Below are 13,652 nucleotides of genomic sequence, written 5' to 3'. Positions count from 1 at the left end.
AAAAACATGAAGAACCACTGCTGTTTCATTCAGATCTTCTGGTGTAACTGGCTCTACAGCAGAGACAGACTCAAAACAAAGGGAAAAGACAATCACAAAATAAGACAATGATGTCCGAGGTAACAACCCCGGAATCACCCGACTCCTATACAACAGGACTGACTTGATACAACAAGACAGACCTTTAAGCAAAAAGACTGACTCGAAACAAAGAGACAGACCCAAAACAAAACCACAGAACTGACTCAACACCCAAGTCAGAAAGTACAAAAACCAGTATTCGCGCAAAATGCTCAAAACAGTGCGTGCCATACACCACATCTGAGATAAACCGAGCGCCGCTCGCAGGTGGACCTATCCCTGATCACATACTTGTACTATCCTCGAAGTCCACCAACTCAGTGGTGACAGACTTTGCTGAGCTCGATGGGAGAATGACCCCATCATCAAACAGATCCTGTACTTCGTGGCGAAGTCAGAAGCAGTTATTGGTGGTGTGACCAGTTTGTTGATGGTACGCGCAGTATTGAGTAGCATCATGTGAGAGAGGGAGATTACTCGGGAGAGGCCAAGGCTCAAGAGGCTTGAGATGACCTTTTTCAGTGAGGATTCAAAGAGCCTTGGACAAAGGCATGTAAAGAGCATGAAAGACCCTGCGCCCTCAGAGCAGATACTTCGAAGTCTGTGGACCTTTGCTGGATGCACTGGCAAAAGGATCGGCAGGTGCTGCCTTGGCTCTCTGATCTTTTCCAGGTGCAGGATTAGGGTTGGGAGGAACGGTTCTAGTACGACAGTCCCTATCTCGATTTTTCCCTTGGCCTGAACTGCTCTCGGTCTGAGTGGGAAAATAATCGTCCACAGTTTTTACAGCAACAGCGAGCACCTACTGTTTATTCAGTCCTGCAGCTTTCAAAGCCTCAACTGCCCATAGAAGTTGTTCATAGGGATCGGTGTCTTCCTTCATCTTGTCCTTTCTACTAGCCTCAGCTTGGTGGATGGTTTGGGTTGCTTGATCAGAGTAGGGCCTTGTTGTTGTTGACATGCCATTGCCGGAGTTTGAGACAACTTCAGGTTAGCTGAGCTTAATTCCAATTCGCCCCAATAGAGGGGGCTCCTCCAGCATGAAGTTCCCGGTATATGATGTGGCTGGCGGTAGAGCCGACATTCCGTAGGCTAGGTCAGCCACAGATCTTTGAAGATCACTGATCATTCCCATTAGCTCAAAAGTGGTGGGCTCATGAGCTTGGAAGAATTGGGGTTCCCAAATCGGATGCGCAGCGGGTGACCTAGGTGGGCGTAGTACTTCGACGTCGGTCTCGCCCTACAAGATGATTCCTTGGTTTAACGCGGCTTCCATAACCACAATCTCCTCTGAATTTTGTGTCATCATAAGTTCGCTGAGCTGAACGGAGGTCATGGGACTGGTGCCTAACGGATCAGAAGTCTGCTTTGCCTCAACGAAAGAGAACACTGGCTATTCTGAACTAAACCTCTGAACTGAAAGCCTCTGAACTGAAAAAGGAAACAGGCAGCACTTCATCGCAATTTCATCAGAACTGACGTAGGCATAGCATGAATAACTGTACTCTACTACTGATCACTGTTCCCCAAGATCACTGCCCTAAATCTTGAATTTGATACCCGCAGATATAACTAATTCTCAAAATACTAATTCTGATGCCCGTAGGCCTGATACCTAGACTTGCAGACTGATATATGCATTCCCTGTAGAGATACACTCTAGAAGCACATAGCAAGCAAGTGAGGACCAATACACCCCTATGTTGGAGTAGGGTTTCCTTGTCCTATTTTGTCAGGAGCTAGGGTTTCACTATGCACACAGCGGTTTCAAACAACCTATAACCGGGTAATAGTAACCTGTCCTAGATTGGAATGGTCACTATAGATTCCGAATATGCACTAAGTCGAATGGTCAAGAAGGGTGCCCCAGAAAAAATCGAGGTTTGTGTTCCCATCGTGGCAGAGCCCGCAACTGGTTAGCCTTATGGCACGCTTCTCAAAGCACGCCTCCAGCAAACCGTTCAGGAATAGCATACGGCAAACACAGTGTCCTAAGCGCACCAATGCACATGCAATGCAAAGAAACACATAAGTGTAATCAAAAAAAGATATCATGAGTTCGAGTCAAGTTCTCTAACTCCCCAACGGAGTCGCCAGAAACTGTGGACGAGCCCTCGGGGGCCTATGCTACCACAGTTCGAACTCATTTGTCACGGTTCTTAATCTGATCTTGCAAAGTGCAATGCAAGACTGATAAATCACCAAAGAGTCTAAATTCGGCAAATCGTTTTGGAAAACAGATTTTTAAGAAAGAAGTGCCAAACATGGACTGCTTTGCCAGATACAGAGTCGCCACCTAAATATTTATTTTGGAGAAATTTAGGAAACCCTGACTCGTTGCCTAAGACTACGTGTCCGTCATCACCAAAGTTGCATCAGCTCGGGAACTTGGATACGATTAGGGAAGGTCATCTATAAGCACCCCCGTTCGCCCGATCCGAAGATCGGCTTGTACTAAGCATGATATTTTGTTTTGAAAACACATGTGTTCTTATTCCGGTTATTAGCTAGAATTTACTATGTGAAGCACACAACACACAAGTATAGACTAGATCGCCTAATTTGGAAAAAAGCATCGCATACCCGTTTGTTTGGGAATGGTTTGAAGTTTGCTACTCGCAAGTAGGCTAAAACACGGATTTTAATGAATTATTCCAATTCAATTAATCCAACCTTCACCCACAAGCATTCAGGCAGTTTAAGTCACATAAGCAATTAGCCGCATGGTAAGCAGGCTGTCATGTTAACACTCACATACATGCACGATACTAAAGCATAAACACTTATAGTGGACTCCGAGCCAAAACAAGGAACATGTTAGTAATCAATGTACGATCCAAGTCCATGTTAAGATGGCTAATGCAACACATACAAAATGCAACTAGAATAGGCTCGGCTAATCTAAAATGGTATGTGAAATACGGCAATTCGATACACGTATTCAAGTTGGATTTGAAATACCTATGCAATTAGTATGATGCGCCGAGCCCGGTGCGTGCAACACGAATGAATGATGCAAACATGCATAGCATAAGAATGCTAACTGAAATATGCCCTAAATCTAACCATCGTAAGCGGTTAAATAAAAGAGAGAAAGAAATGGAGGTTTGGAAGACATGCATCATACACACGCACGCTTATTACAACAATTGGCTCTCTCGAAGGAGACACCAAAAGAATAATAGAAATTAACTAATTAACTAACTAATTAATTATTACAAAACACTTAACTGATTAACCAAATTAATTAAGTTACAAAAGCAGTAAAGAGGCCTCGAGAAGAGGGACAAATGCATGCTCAGTCGGTTTCGCTCGAAAATCCGTTGCCATGCCACATGTTGCCTCTGTTTGCACTGCTCTGCACCTCTAAAAATTGTGCCAACTTTTGTGACACTTCTTAATCACCTTGGGGACATGCTGAGAGTCCATCGGCCAAGAGATAGGGCCATCGGCCAAGGGAATGGTGCCATCGACCAATGATAAGGCTCTCGGCCAAATGTACTTAGCCGATCGGCATTGAACATGGTCGGTCGACCATCTATTCCTGCAGAATGCTGTTTTGCTGTAGCGGAGGAGAAACAGAGCATAGCAATGTATTTACAATGCAATGTTTGCACAACCACTCTCCCTATCATGTCATGAGCTCAAGGGAGTATAGTCCTAGACCCTCATACCATCAATCACGCATTTCAATGCATGATCGTCAAAAAAGCCAAGTGTGTAACTTCAATATCAAATGAAATGCACACAAAACACATAAAGGGGCCCCCAACCTTTATCATGCTTGATCAAGAGGCAAGGGATGCATGCACAATGCTATGCAACCTAAGCATGCAAGCAAACTAATGCAGCATGAGTATGCAAGCAACAATGCTATACAAGGCAATTAGCATATAACAATATGCAAAGACAAGCATGTAACTTAACAAGCATGCAAAATGTGACTTAAGCATGCAAATATGCAAGACATGTAACAACATTCAAGCATATAACATGTGAGGCAAACATGTAACAATGTGTTGAGCAAATTAAAAAAAGAGAATGCATGCAAATGCATTACAACTTAGGCATGCAACAACATGTCATGGACTAGGTACACACAAGGCACAATTAAACTAGCATGCTACAACATGCAATTTACCAAATATGCAACAAGCATGTAACATCATACAAGGCAAGCATGCAACAACATGCGGGGATGGTCTTAAACCAAAATGGACAACTCTCGAATAGGTCCAAATCAGTAGCCAAAAATGCGAGGGGATAAAGGACAAAATCACATGCAAACATGCATGATAATTGGCCTAACACTCAAGCATCAAGGGGAAACTTTTGAGAACACTTAAAAGGAATGAAAAGCATGTAAATGTAGCAACATTACATGCTTTGAAATGAGGCTAGGAGTGATGCCAAATTAGCTAAACCAAACAAGTGTAGCATGCAAAGAGGCCCAAAGCTTAAGGCTAGTGAAGGGACTTGAACCAAAGCTACACAAAACAAAGGCGCATGGCAAGCATGACCCAAAACAGTCCTAAAGCATGGAAAAGTAAGCTTAAAACATGCAATGACCAAAGCCAAAACAAGCTAAGACAAAGGGGGAAAATCATGAGGCATGCAAGGCCACCAAAGAGGTGTTACACTACACCTAATACAATCAAACATGGCATGATTTAAGCAACCAAAAATAGAGTTATGGCATGTCAAAACGAGCCCAAAAACCCACTTAGATGGCATCCCAAAGACCTAAGCATGGTGGCATACGCAATGACACATTCATGAGGCACAAAACACAAACCCTTTAAAGCATCAAATGAGCGATAAGTGCAAGTATTCAAACATACTATATGGATTGAAATAACATTATAAGCGGTGCCAAACCACTGAAATGATCCTAGTAGAGCATGCTAGAGGATTCAACACTCGAAGCCTACAAGCTAGATTGTAGGGTAGCTATACAAAGCAAGTCATGGATGGCCATGACAGCCAAAATCAGACCTCAAGCATACCAAAACATGGATAAAAGCTTCTGGAAGTCGAGCCAAAATCATGCTAGAAAGACATGTTACAACATGATGCATGTTAGGCTATTTCATGGAATTACAAGACAAGTATACAAAGCATGCATGGCATGTCTAAACCAAGTCAAAACAGTGCTATATCATGGCAAGACAACCACAAATACCAGCTAAGACATGGTCAACATGAACTTAACAAAGGTGCTCACATATGAGGCAAATATGACAAGTATTGAAGACAACAAGGAGAGGGGATGGCCCTCTCCTTCTTAGGGACTTAAAACACCATCCCTCTGGATTTCAGTGGAAGGAAGGCCAATACAAGGTGGTCCCGGAGCTCATAAAAAGGGCACAAACATGAGGCCTAAGAGGGGGTAAACAAACCCAAACACCAAAGTGATCTTAAACAACTATTTCAAGCACTTAAAAATAGAACTTTTATCAGTTATAAGTTAAGCTTAAAAAAAGATGCAAGATAAGCTAAAAGCTTAAACAAAAAAGGGGTATCTAAAGGTAAGAAGCTCACCCTCGTAGAACCTCTTCAAGAACAAAGCTCCAACAGGTTTTCTGAGTTTAAACTAACCCAAAAACACTGAAATCAACCTCCTAGTGCCTCAACAACCAAGGATGGTGTTCTAGTGTGTGTTTGTGTACAATAGTAAGACAATATTACACTTTTGGACACAAAACAAAGCTAAAACAAGAAGAATAGATACAACACTATATCTATCCTCTCCATAACCAATTTTCTGAACCCTGGAGGAGGGAGGAGGGGCTCCCTCTTTATAGAGGCTTAAATTCTAAAGCTTCCAAGATAAGCTAAACAATAGGCAAATCCCTTCATACACGTGTATGGAGGGGGCTAATTGTGGGTGCCAGCTGTGCCAACTGGCAGAAAATATCTGCATAAAGCAGATGAATAGGGTTCGACCAACAAAAAAGGCCGATCGACCAACACAATGGCCGACTGACTAAATATAGTGCCGATCGGCCAACACTCTTGGCCGATGGAAAGAAAGATGGGCCGATGGCTTCAAGCCTTGGCCGGTAAGGTGTAGGGATGGCTAACAAGCCACTTTCTTCCCTTAGAAGCAAAAACACAAGTGTTTGGTCCACAACCAAGCACAAAACAATCAAGTTGAGAGTTCTTGAGGCAAGGCGCGTATCCGAGACCTCCGAGAACTCAGAACGAACACGAACATGGATGATCATCGAGTGTTCAAATGATGATGTCCAAGTCTTGAGGACGGTCAAAAATGGGATGTCTACAGTATGTTTCTCAAAACACTTTCTAGTTTCCATGGGATATGGCCACTTTTGCCCAAGAACCATGTAGTAGATCCACTAGATTCACGAACAATCTGGGAAACAATGCTTTTGATCCAAAATAAAACTTCAACCGAACTAGGAAGTTGTTTGTATTAGGTGCAAACCTAGCCAAAGTAAACAGCCGAACTAAAAATTCATGCCATACTTGTAGTTTCAATAGGTCCACGTACCTTCTGTTTCATTTAGCCAAGGTAGCGACCTGTATTAGGTTTGCGCAATACCGCGCTAGAAAGCTTCAACCACTGACCACGCTATAACTTGGGGCCAAACCAGCTCCCTCACTTAGTCAAAACCCAACTAAGAATGTTGCACCATAAGCTTCAACCGGGCTACCAACTTCTTATTTACTTAACCGGGTTAAAGTCCCTCCCTCAAACCGGGATAAGAATGGATAGTTTCCCACGTAGCCGAGCTAAGACAAATTTATTTTACCTTTGTTACTTTTAGCACGGTCCATCGATCTGTGCTTAACACTTTTCCTTTGCACTTTGCAGACTGACTTAGATTGGCTAGGCACACCTTTACACACTCAACTGAGATACTGAAGGTCATCTCAACACCGAGCTAAATTATACGTAATTTAAGGCCACATGGGGAAGTATCGATTTTTAGTGAACTCTCCAGGGGCCATAGTCGAGTTCCGAAAGGATTACCAAATTCCAGACGACGTCCACCTCTCACTAGCCGAACTAGACACCATCCCCTGGGGAAAACCGGGCTTCGTCCCTTTCAACGTTATTTCCATCGTAGAGGTCGGCCTCCATTTTCCCGTCCAGCCTCTTCTTTGTGAATTCCTCAGACAAACAAATCTCTGCCCTACCCAGCTTTCCACCAATTCTTACCGAATAATAAATGGCATCACCGAGCTAAATCGTAGGCTTGGCCTGAACCTCGGTTTAGCCGAGCTATTCCACCAGTACTCTCTAGGCCAGAACGAAGATGGCTGGGTTTATTATTTAAGAATAAGACGCCGCCGAGAGAAAATAATAAAAAATACCCCGGACAAAGATGTAAACGATGACCGGCAACTTCGAAGACCAAGAAGCCCAAATACCAGGAGACCGAATCAACTGGAATAAAGGAGTAGCTGGTATAAATACCCCTAGTTACCGCATTTTACACAAAGAGATGTAAATTGCGTGGATAACCAAACACAAGATTACAATAGGAAATATTACACGCAAAACAAATTTAACAACAATAATACATATAATACAATACGAATAGTGCTACATACTAAAAAATAAATAAATAAAATAGTGTTGATTGGTTTTATTTTAAATGTGGCCAATTTTTTTTGAGTGCATAGCATTTCCCATATCTTAGGGACATGCAAGCACATTTTTGGAGCCTTACTCATATAGTGTCAGATCCGATAATCTTGGGATTGGGATTGCACGAGGAATATTCTTCTTCAAGATTATCCCAAACATGTTCAACAAGTCTAATTTATCTCCTTCAAGCAATTTTCAGTCGAAAGAGTGTAAAAATGAAGCCAGTGAAAACATGAATATCCTCTCGGTCATTGTAATACCTGTACACATTCTTCTACCGGACCCAAATGGGAAATAATGAAAGTCTTCGCCACTGTAACCCCATTTACCATTTAAAAACCTCTCAGGATCGAATTTCAAAGGGTTTTCCCAAATCGAAGGATCTATGTATTGCCCAAACATTAAAGAAGATACGAGTATCCTTTGGGATTGTGTAACCCCCAATAGTACATGTCTCACTTGGGGAGTGAGGTGTAAAGAGTAGGACAATTTGATGCAAACACAAAGTCCATTTCATTATGGCATATAAGTATGGTAATTTGGGAATGCGAGACTCTTGTACTATGTGATCTTTGTCCATTATTGTGTCTAGTTCTAATTGAACTTTTTGCATCACTTGTGGTTTGTTCATCAACTCAGCCATGGTAAACCCAATTGTGTTAATCGTCGTATCAGTCCCACCCACCACCATATCCTGTTGGAACAAGTGTCTTGAATTCTTCAGTTAGTGGTCTTCGAGTCTTCAAAATTTGGTGATGATCTTGTTTATGTAGGACATAAATTTGATGCTTTAATTCGCGTTACTCAGTCGCTTTCTAAAAACAATATTTGCACCCATCAAAAGGAGTGCAGAGGGTTACAGCAAATTTGCCTTCATGATACAATGAAGCCTGATCTTAAAGACCAAGTCTACTAGTGTCTGCACTAATGACAGTAGATCAAAATACTCCTGATATAATCAAGAAAACCAAGACACTAATAATCAAATTTGCAAAACTTGATTACTAGTAAGAAAAGCAGAAATTTGCTTAAAAAACTCTAAATCAAGAGGAAGAGAGAGAGAGAGAGAATTGCAGGAATGAATTCGAAATTTTTGGATGAAATGAATTGGCTGATTTCGGAGCCTATTTATAGGCCTTGATGCATCTGATTGAATGGTCATGTCCCTTGATCGCATCCGATCAGATCTGACGGTTCGATCAACAATCTACGATACAGATCATTCTTACACCGAATAGATGCCTTGACTAATCACACCTGATCACGATCGGGTGCCATCTTATCCGTACGATCGCGCGCATCTCCAATCAACGGCTATGATCAACCCGCTCCAAATTAGACACACAACCATTTGATCGGTTGGTTGACTCATTGCCAATAGATGACACGTCACCGCCACGTGGAGCTGACTGTATTCCACATTGGATCCACGTCATCGCTCCAACCAATCCGATGCAAATAAGAAAGCGCCCTCATAGCGCCGGTGCTAAGTGCACCATCAAATGTCACACAGCCCACGCAACGCACGCATGCGCGTGTACATGTGCGAATGGTGCGAAGCACTATCCTTGCGATATGGGTGCATGCACACTAGCTTTCATCCCATAATTCCATATTCAAAAGAATATTCCATGTAGCACCTTATTAAGTGCTCCATGTTTTGCTCTCTTTCCAATGTGGGACAAAGTCCTCAAGCTTATTTCATGCTTTCCAAAGAAAACATGGAAGGTTTTTAAAACACCCAAAAATTAAACTATAAATTTTAAAAACCATTTTGAAAATTCCCCAACATTTCTTACCCAAAAATTACTCTACTTTAATGTTAATGACCAAATATGGAATCATGAAAGCAAGCAGTGGGGACGATACCCACTAAAAGTCTTTTTATACTTTTTTTTTTACATGTCTTTTTATAAATTGTCAAATAGTCACTAACAAAATTAACTCTCAAAACAATCTTTTCCTATTTCACCAGAAAATATTTTAAAAAAAATCTTCCTATAAAAATCAATAATGCCGACAAAGACAGTGGTGGTAAATCTGATAGTGGTAGTGGAGGCTACAAAGAAGATGGTAGTGTTTTTTTTTAGAATGGAGGATATGGTGGTGTTAGTGACGGTGTTATAATAACAGTTAGATTTTAGTTTAAAACAGTTGGAAACATTTTTTGTTTAAATCAAATTTTACTCAAAAAATGATATATGATTTAAATATATTCAAAATGTGAACTTATGTATTTTTTGGATAAAAATTTACATACTTTTTTTAATAAATTAAAACGAAACTCAACTAAAATTATTACATATTAAGAGCAATTTTAATGGAATAGCTAAAAATGGTCATTAAGGTGTGTTATGTGATAAATTATGTGAATAGTAAGATTCATTTGCGTGGATTAAGTGTTTGTTAATTTAGAAAATAAATATATATTCCAATAATGTAATTAAAGTGTTTGTTAAAATATGTGTCATGTAAGAATAATATATATGTAGGGAATGGCTTTCCTCCAGCTCAATCACAAACTGGAGGGTATTGTTGGGCCTGTGGAGACTCATCACGGGTCTCGTTTCGATAATCCGAGCCGCTGAATGTGTAGAACTCGTCGAGTACTATATGCTTGTAAAAAATCACGTTGATCGAATATTGATAGATATGTGATCAAATCAGTGTTGTCTGAAAAAATGGATGGTGAAAATAAACAGCTTACAAAAATCTAATTTAATCACATAGCTATTGATATCCGATCAATGTGATTTTTTACAGGCATATAATAATCGACGAGTTTTACACATTGACGGTTTGAATTATCAAAACTAGAGCTGTGGTGGGTCTCTACGGGCCAAACAGTACCCTCCAACCCGATCACGAACGTGAGGGAAGCCATTCCCTATATTTATTTATATATATATATATATATATATGTAAATTAAAAAAAAAAAGGGCCATTCACTGCCCCTTTTTCTTCCTTACATGTCATGCACTGCCACAAGTCAGTAACTGTTAGTGAAAATACCAGAAAAATTATATTTTATTGATAAATAATGCAAAGAAAATGAGATACAAATAGATCAGGCTGAGACACAGATATCTTGTTTTCTTTAAGGAGATCAAGCCCACTGCGGTAGAAAGAACCCAAATACTGATGCAGCAGTCACAAAACTATGACTTGTCCCCTCCAGGATACAACAGCCCGATCACTTGTCGTATGGTTCAGGCCAACTCTGTACAAGATGGTGAACCCAAAGCTCCACCAAGAAAAACACCCTTCTTTGCTAGTAATCTCTCTTGTATAGAAAATAGTTGATGTGTGTGGTGTAGAAAAGAGTAGATGAGAGGAACTGTTTATAGGCCACTAGGGCCTTACAAATTACACCAAAAAATAATGACCATTAAACAAGAGAAAATTGAGAGACTCCAAATAATAAAGAGAAAATGGAGAGACTCCAACTAATAAAGAGAAAATGGAGAGACTCCAAATAATAACTTACCACCAAGTTCATGAATTCTAATTAACCTCCATTCAAGATAAGATTCATGAATCAAACAAAAGAAGATTCATGAACAAAAATAAATAAATAAATAAATAAATAAAAGATATTAAAATGGTCCAAAAATCCCCCACTAATTTTAATATCAACAAGGATAAAAAAGATTACCAAACAAAGGCAGACTAGTATGCATCATAAAGGTGTGCTCTGCATTGAACCTTCATTAGTGAAATAGCAACCTCTACTCCAGAGTCAGTAGTGGTCTCAGACTTGAACTATGACTGCTTAGGGGAAATAAAGAATTACTGCTCACACATAATAATCCAAGTGTTGACATGAGCTTTAATAGCTAGCACATTACAGTCTTGTGCTAATCCCAGTTTTCATGAGCATATTTAAGAATAAGCCTTGTTCTCATAGAAAGCGGCCCCACTTTCATGATCACATAGGTGAAATCTGTTAACGATATTCCTATAATTTACACACCCCACTCAACAAGAGCTACATAATTTCATTAAGAGTATAAAAACTCAACCCTCCAACATTACAAGACAAATGCACTTACATCATATGGATGGATAACAAAATATTAAAGAGTGCATTTTTTACAACCACCATATGATTCGTTCTTCCCATTGAACCTAGTTACAGGATCTCTGGTCCTTAGGTTGGGTATCCTCATACATGGTTTATGATTTTATAAGTTTCAAACCCATCCCCCTCGATGTATTCCAAACCCTATCTCTCGCCAAGGCCATGGTTAACGAATTCGCAAGATTATCACAAGATCTTATATAATTCACAGTTATGATGCCATTACTCAAATAGGATCTCACATTACTGTGTTTCCTTCGAATAGGTCTGGATTTACCATTATAAAAATGGTTGTTCACTCTACCAATAGCAGCAGTGCTATCACAACGAATTAACACAGGAGGAATTGATTTTTCCCAAAAAGGGATTTCATGTAACAAATCTCTTAACCAATTCGCTTCCTCACATGCTGAAGCTAACGCTATAAGCTTAGCTTCCATTGTAGAATTAGCAATTATAGTCTGTTTTTTAGACTTCCAACATATAGCACCACCGCCCAAGGTAAAAATAAAACCCGAGATAGAGAGAGAATTACCTGACAAAGTGTTCCAATCGGCATCACTATATCCCTCAAGTACCGCAGAATACTTGTTATAAAACAAATCATAATTTTTGGTACAAGATAAATATCTCATAATTCTTTCCATGGCTAGCCAATGATCTTGACTTCGCTTGCTAGTAAACCTGCTAAGTACTCCAACAGCATATGCAATGTCAGGTCTTGTACAGTCAGTAACATATCTCAAGCTACCAATCATGCTAGCATATTCCTTTTGATTAATTACTTCATTTTCATTTGTTACAACAGATAAATGTATGTTTGCATCAAAAGGAGTAGCAACATGTTTATAGTCTAGAAAATTATATTTCTTTAAAATTTTCTCAACATAATGCGACTGATCAAGAAAAATACCATCATTAGTCTTGGTAATTTTAATTCCCAAAATAAAATTGGCTTCACCAAGATCTTTCATATCAAAGTGGCTATTGAGCATATTTTTAGTCTCATTTATAAGATGCAAATTAGAGCCAAAGATAAGTAGATCATCCACATATAGGCTAATAATCACATGTGCATTTTCACAAGTTTTATAATATATGCACTTATCACATTCATTAGTCTTATAGTCATTCTCAAGTATGCAAGAATCAAATTTCTCATGCCATTGTTTAGGAGCTTGTTTTAAACCATAAAGGGATTTAGTTAGCTTACACACCTTGCTTTCTTGGCCAGGCTCCACAAAGCCTTCGGGTTGGTCCATGTAAATCTCCTCGTCTAGATCTCCATTTAAAATGTTGTTTTTACATCTATTTGATGAATTTTTAAATCATAAATTGCAGCCACTACTATCAACAGTCTAATGGATGTAACTCTAGTAACCGGAGAAAAAGTATCAAAGAAATCAAGATCAACTTATTACTTAAAACCTTTAGCGACAAGCCTCGCTTTATATTTATCTATAGTTCCATCTGGTTTAAGTTTTTTACAAATGACCCATTTACATCAAATAGTTTCACAACCTGGAGGTAAATCCACTAGCTTCCATGTTTTATTTGAAAGTAGTGAATCTAACTCATCATTTACAGCCTCTTTCCAGAAAATAGCATCAAGTGATGATAAAGCTTCTTGCACCGTAAGAGGAATTTCTTCCACATTGTAAAGATAATAGTCAGGGCCAAAATCTTTTTCAACTTTAGCTCGTTTACTTCTCCTTGGTTGGATTTGAAAATTTTATTTTTCTTGAAAAACTTGAGAAGGAGTAGAAGAGCTAGGCATGGATAAAATATTTCTAGAAATTATTTGACCCCCACTATTTCTAGATTTGAAAGGAAATTTATTTTTATGAAAAGTACCATCACCTGATTCAAAA

This window comes from Camellia sinensis, chromosome 13, assembly GCF_055761805.1.
Source record: "Camellia sinensis isolate YWXY chromosome 13, ASM5576180v1, whole genome shotgun sequence".
In the NCBI taxonomy this organism is placed as follows: domain Eukaryota; kingdom Viridiplantae; phylum Streptophyta; class Magnoliopsida; order Ericales; family Theaceae; genus Camellia; species Camellia sinensis.
The sequence above is the reverse complement of the archived record's forward strand: the minus strand, read 5'-3'. Positions refer to the sequence as shown.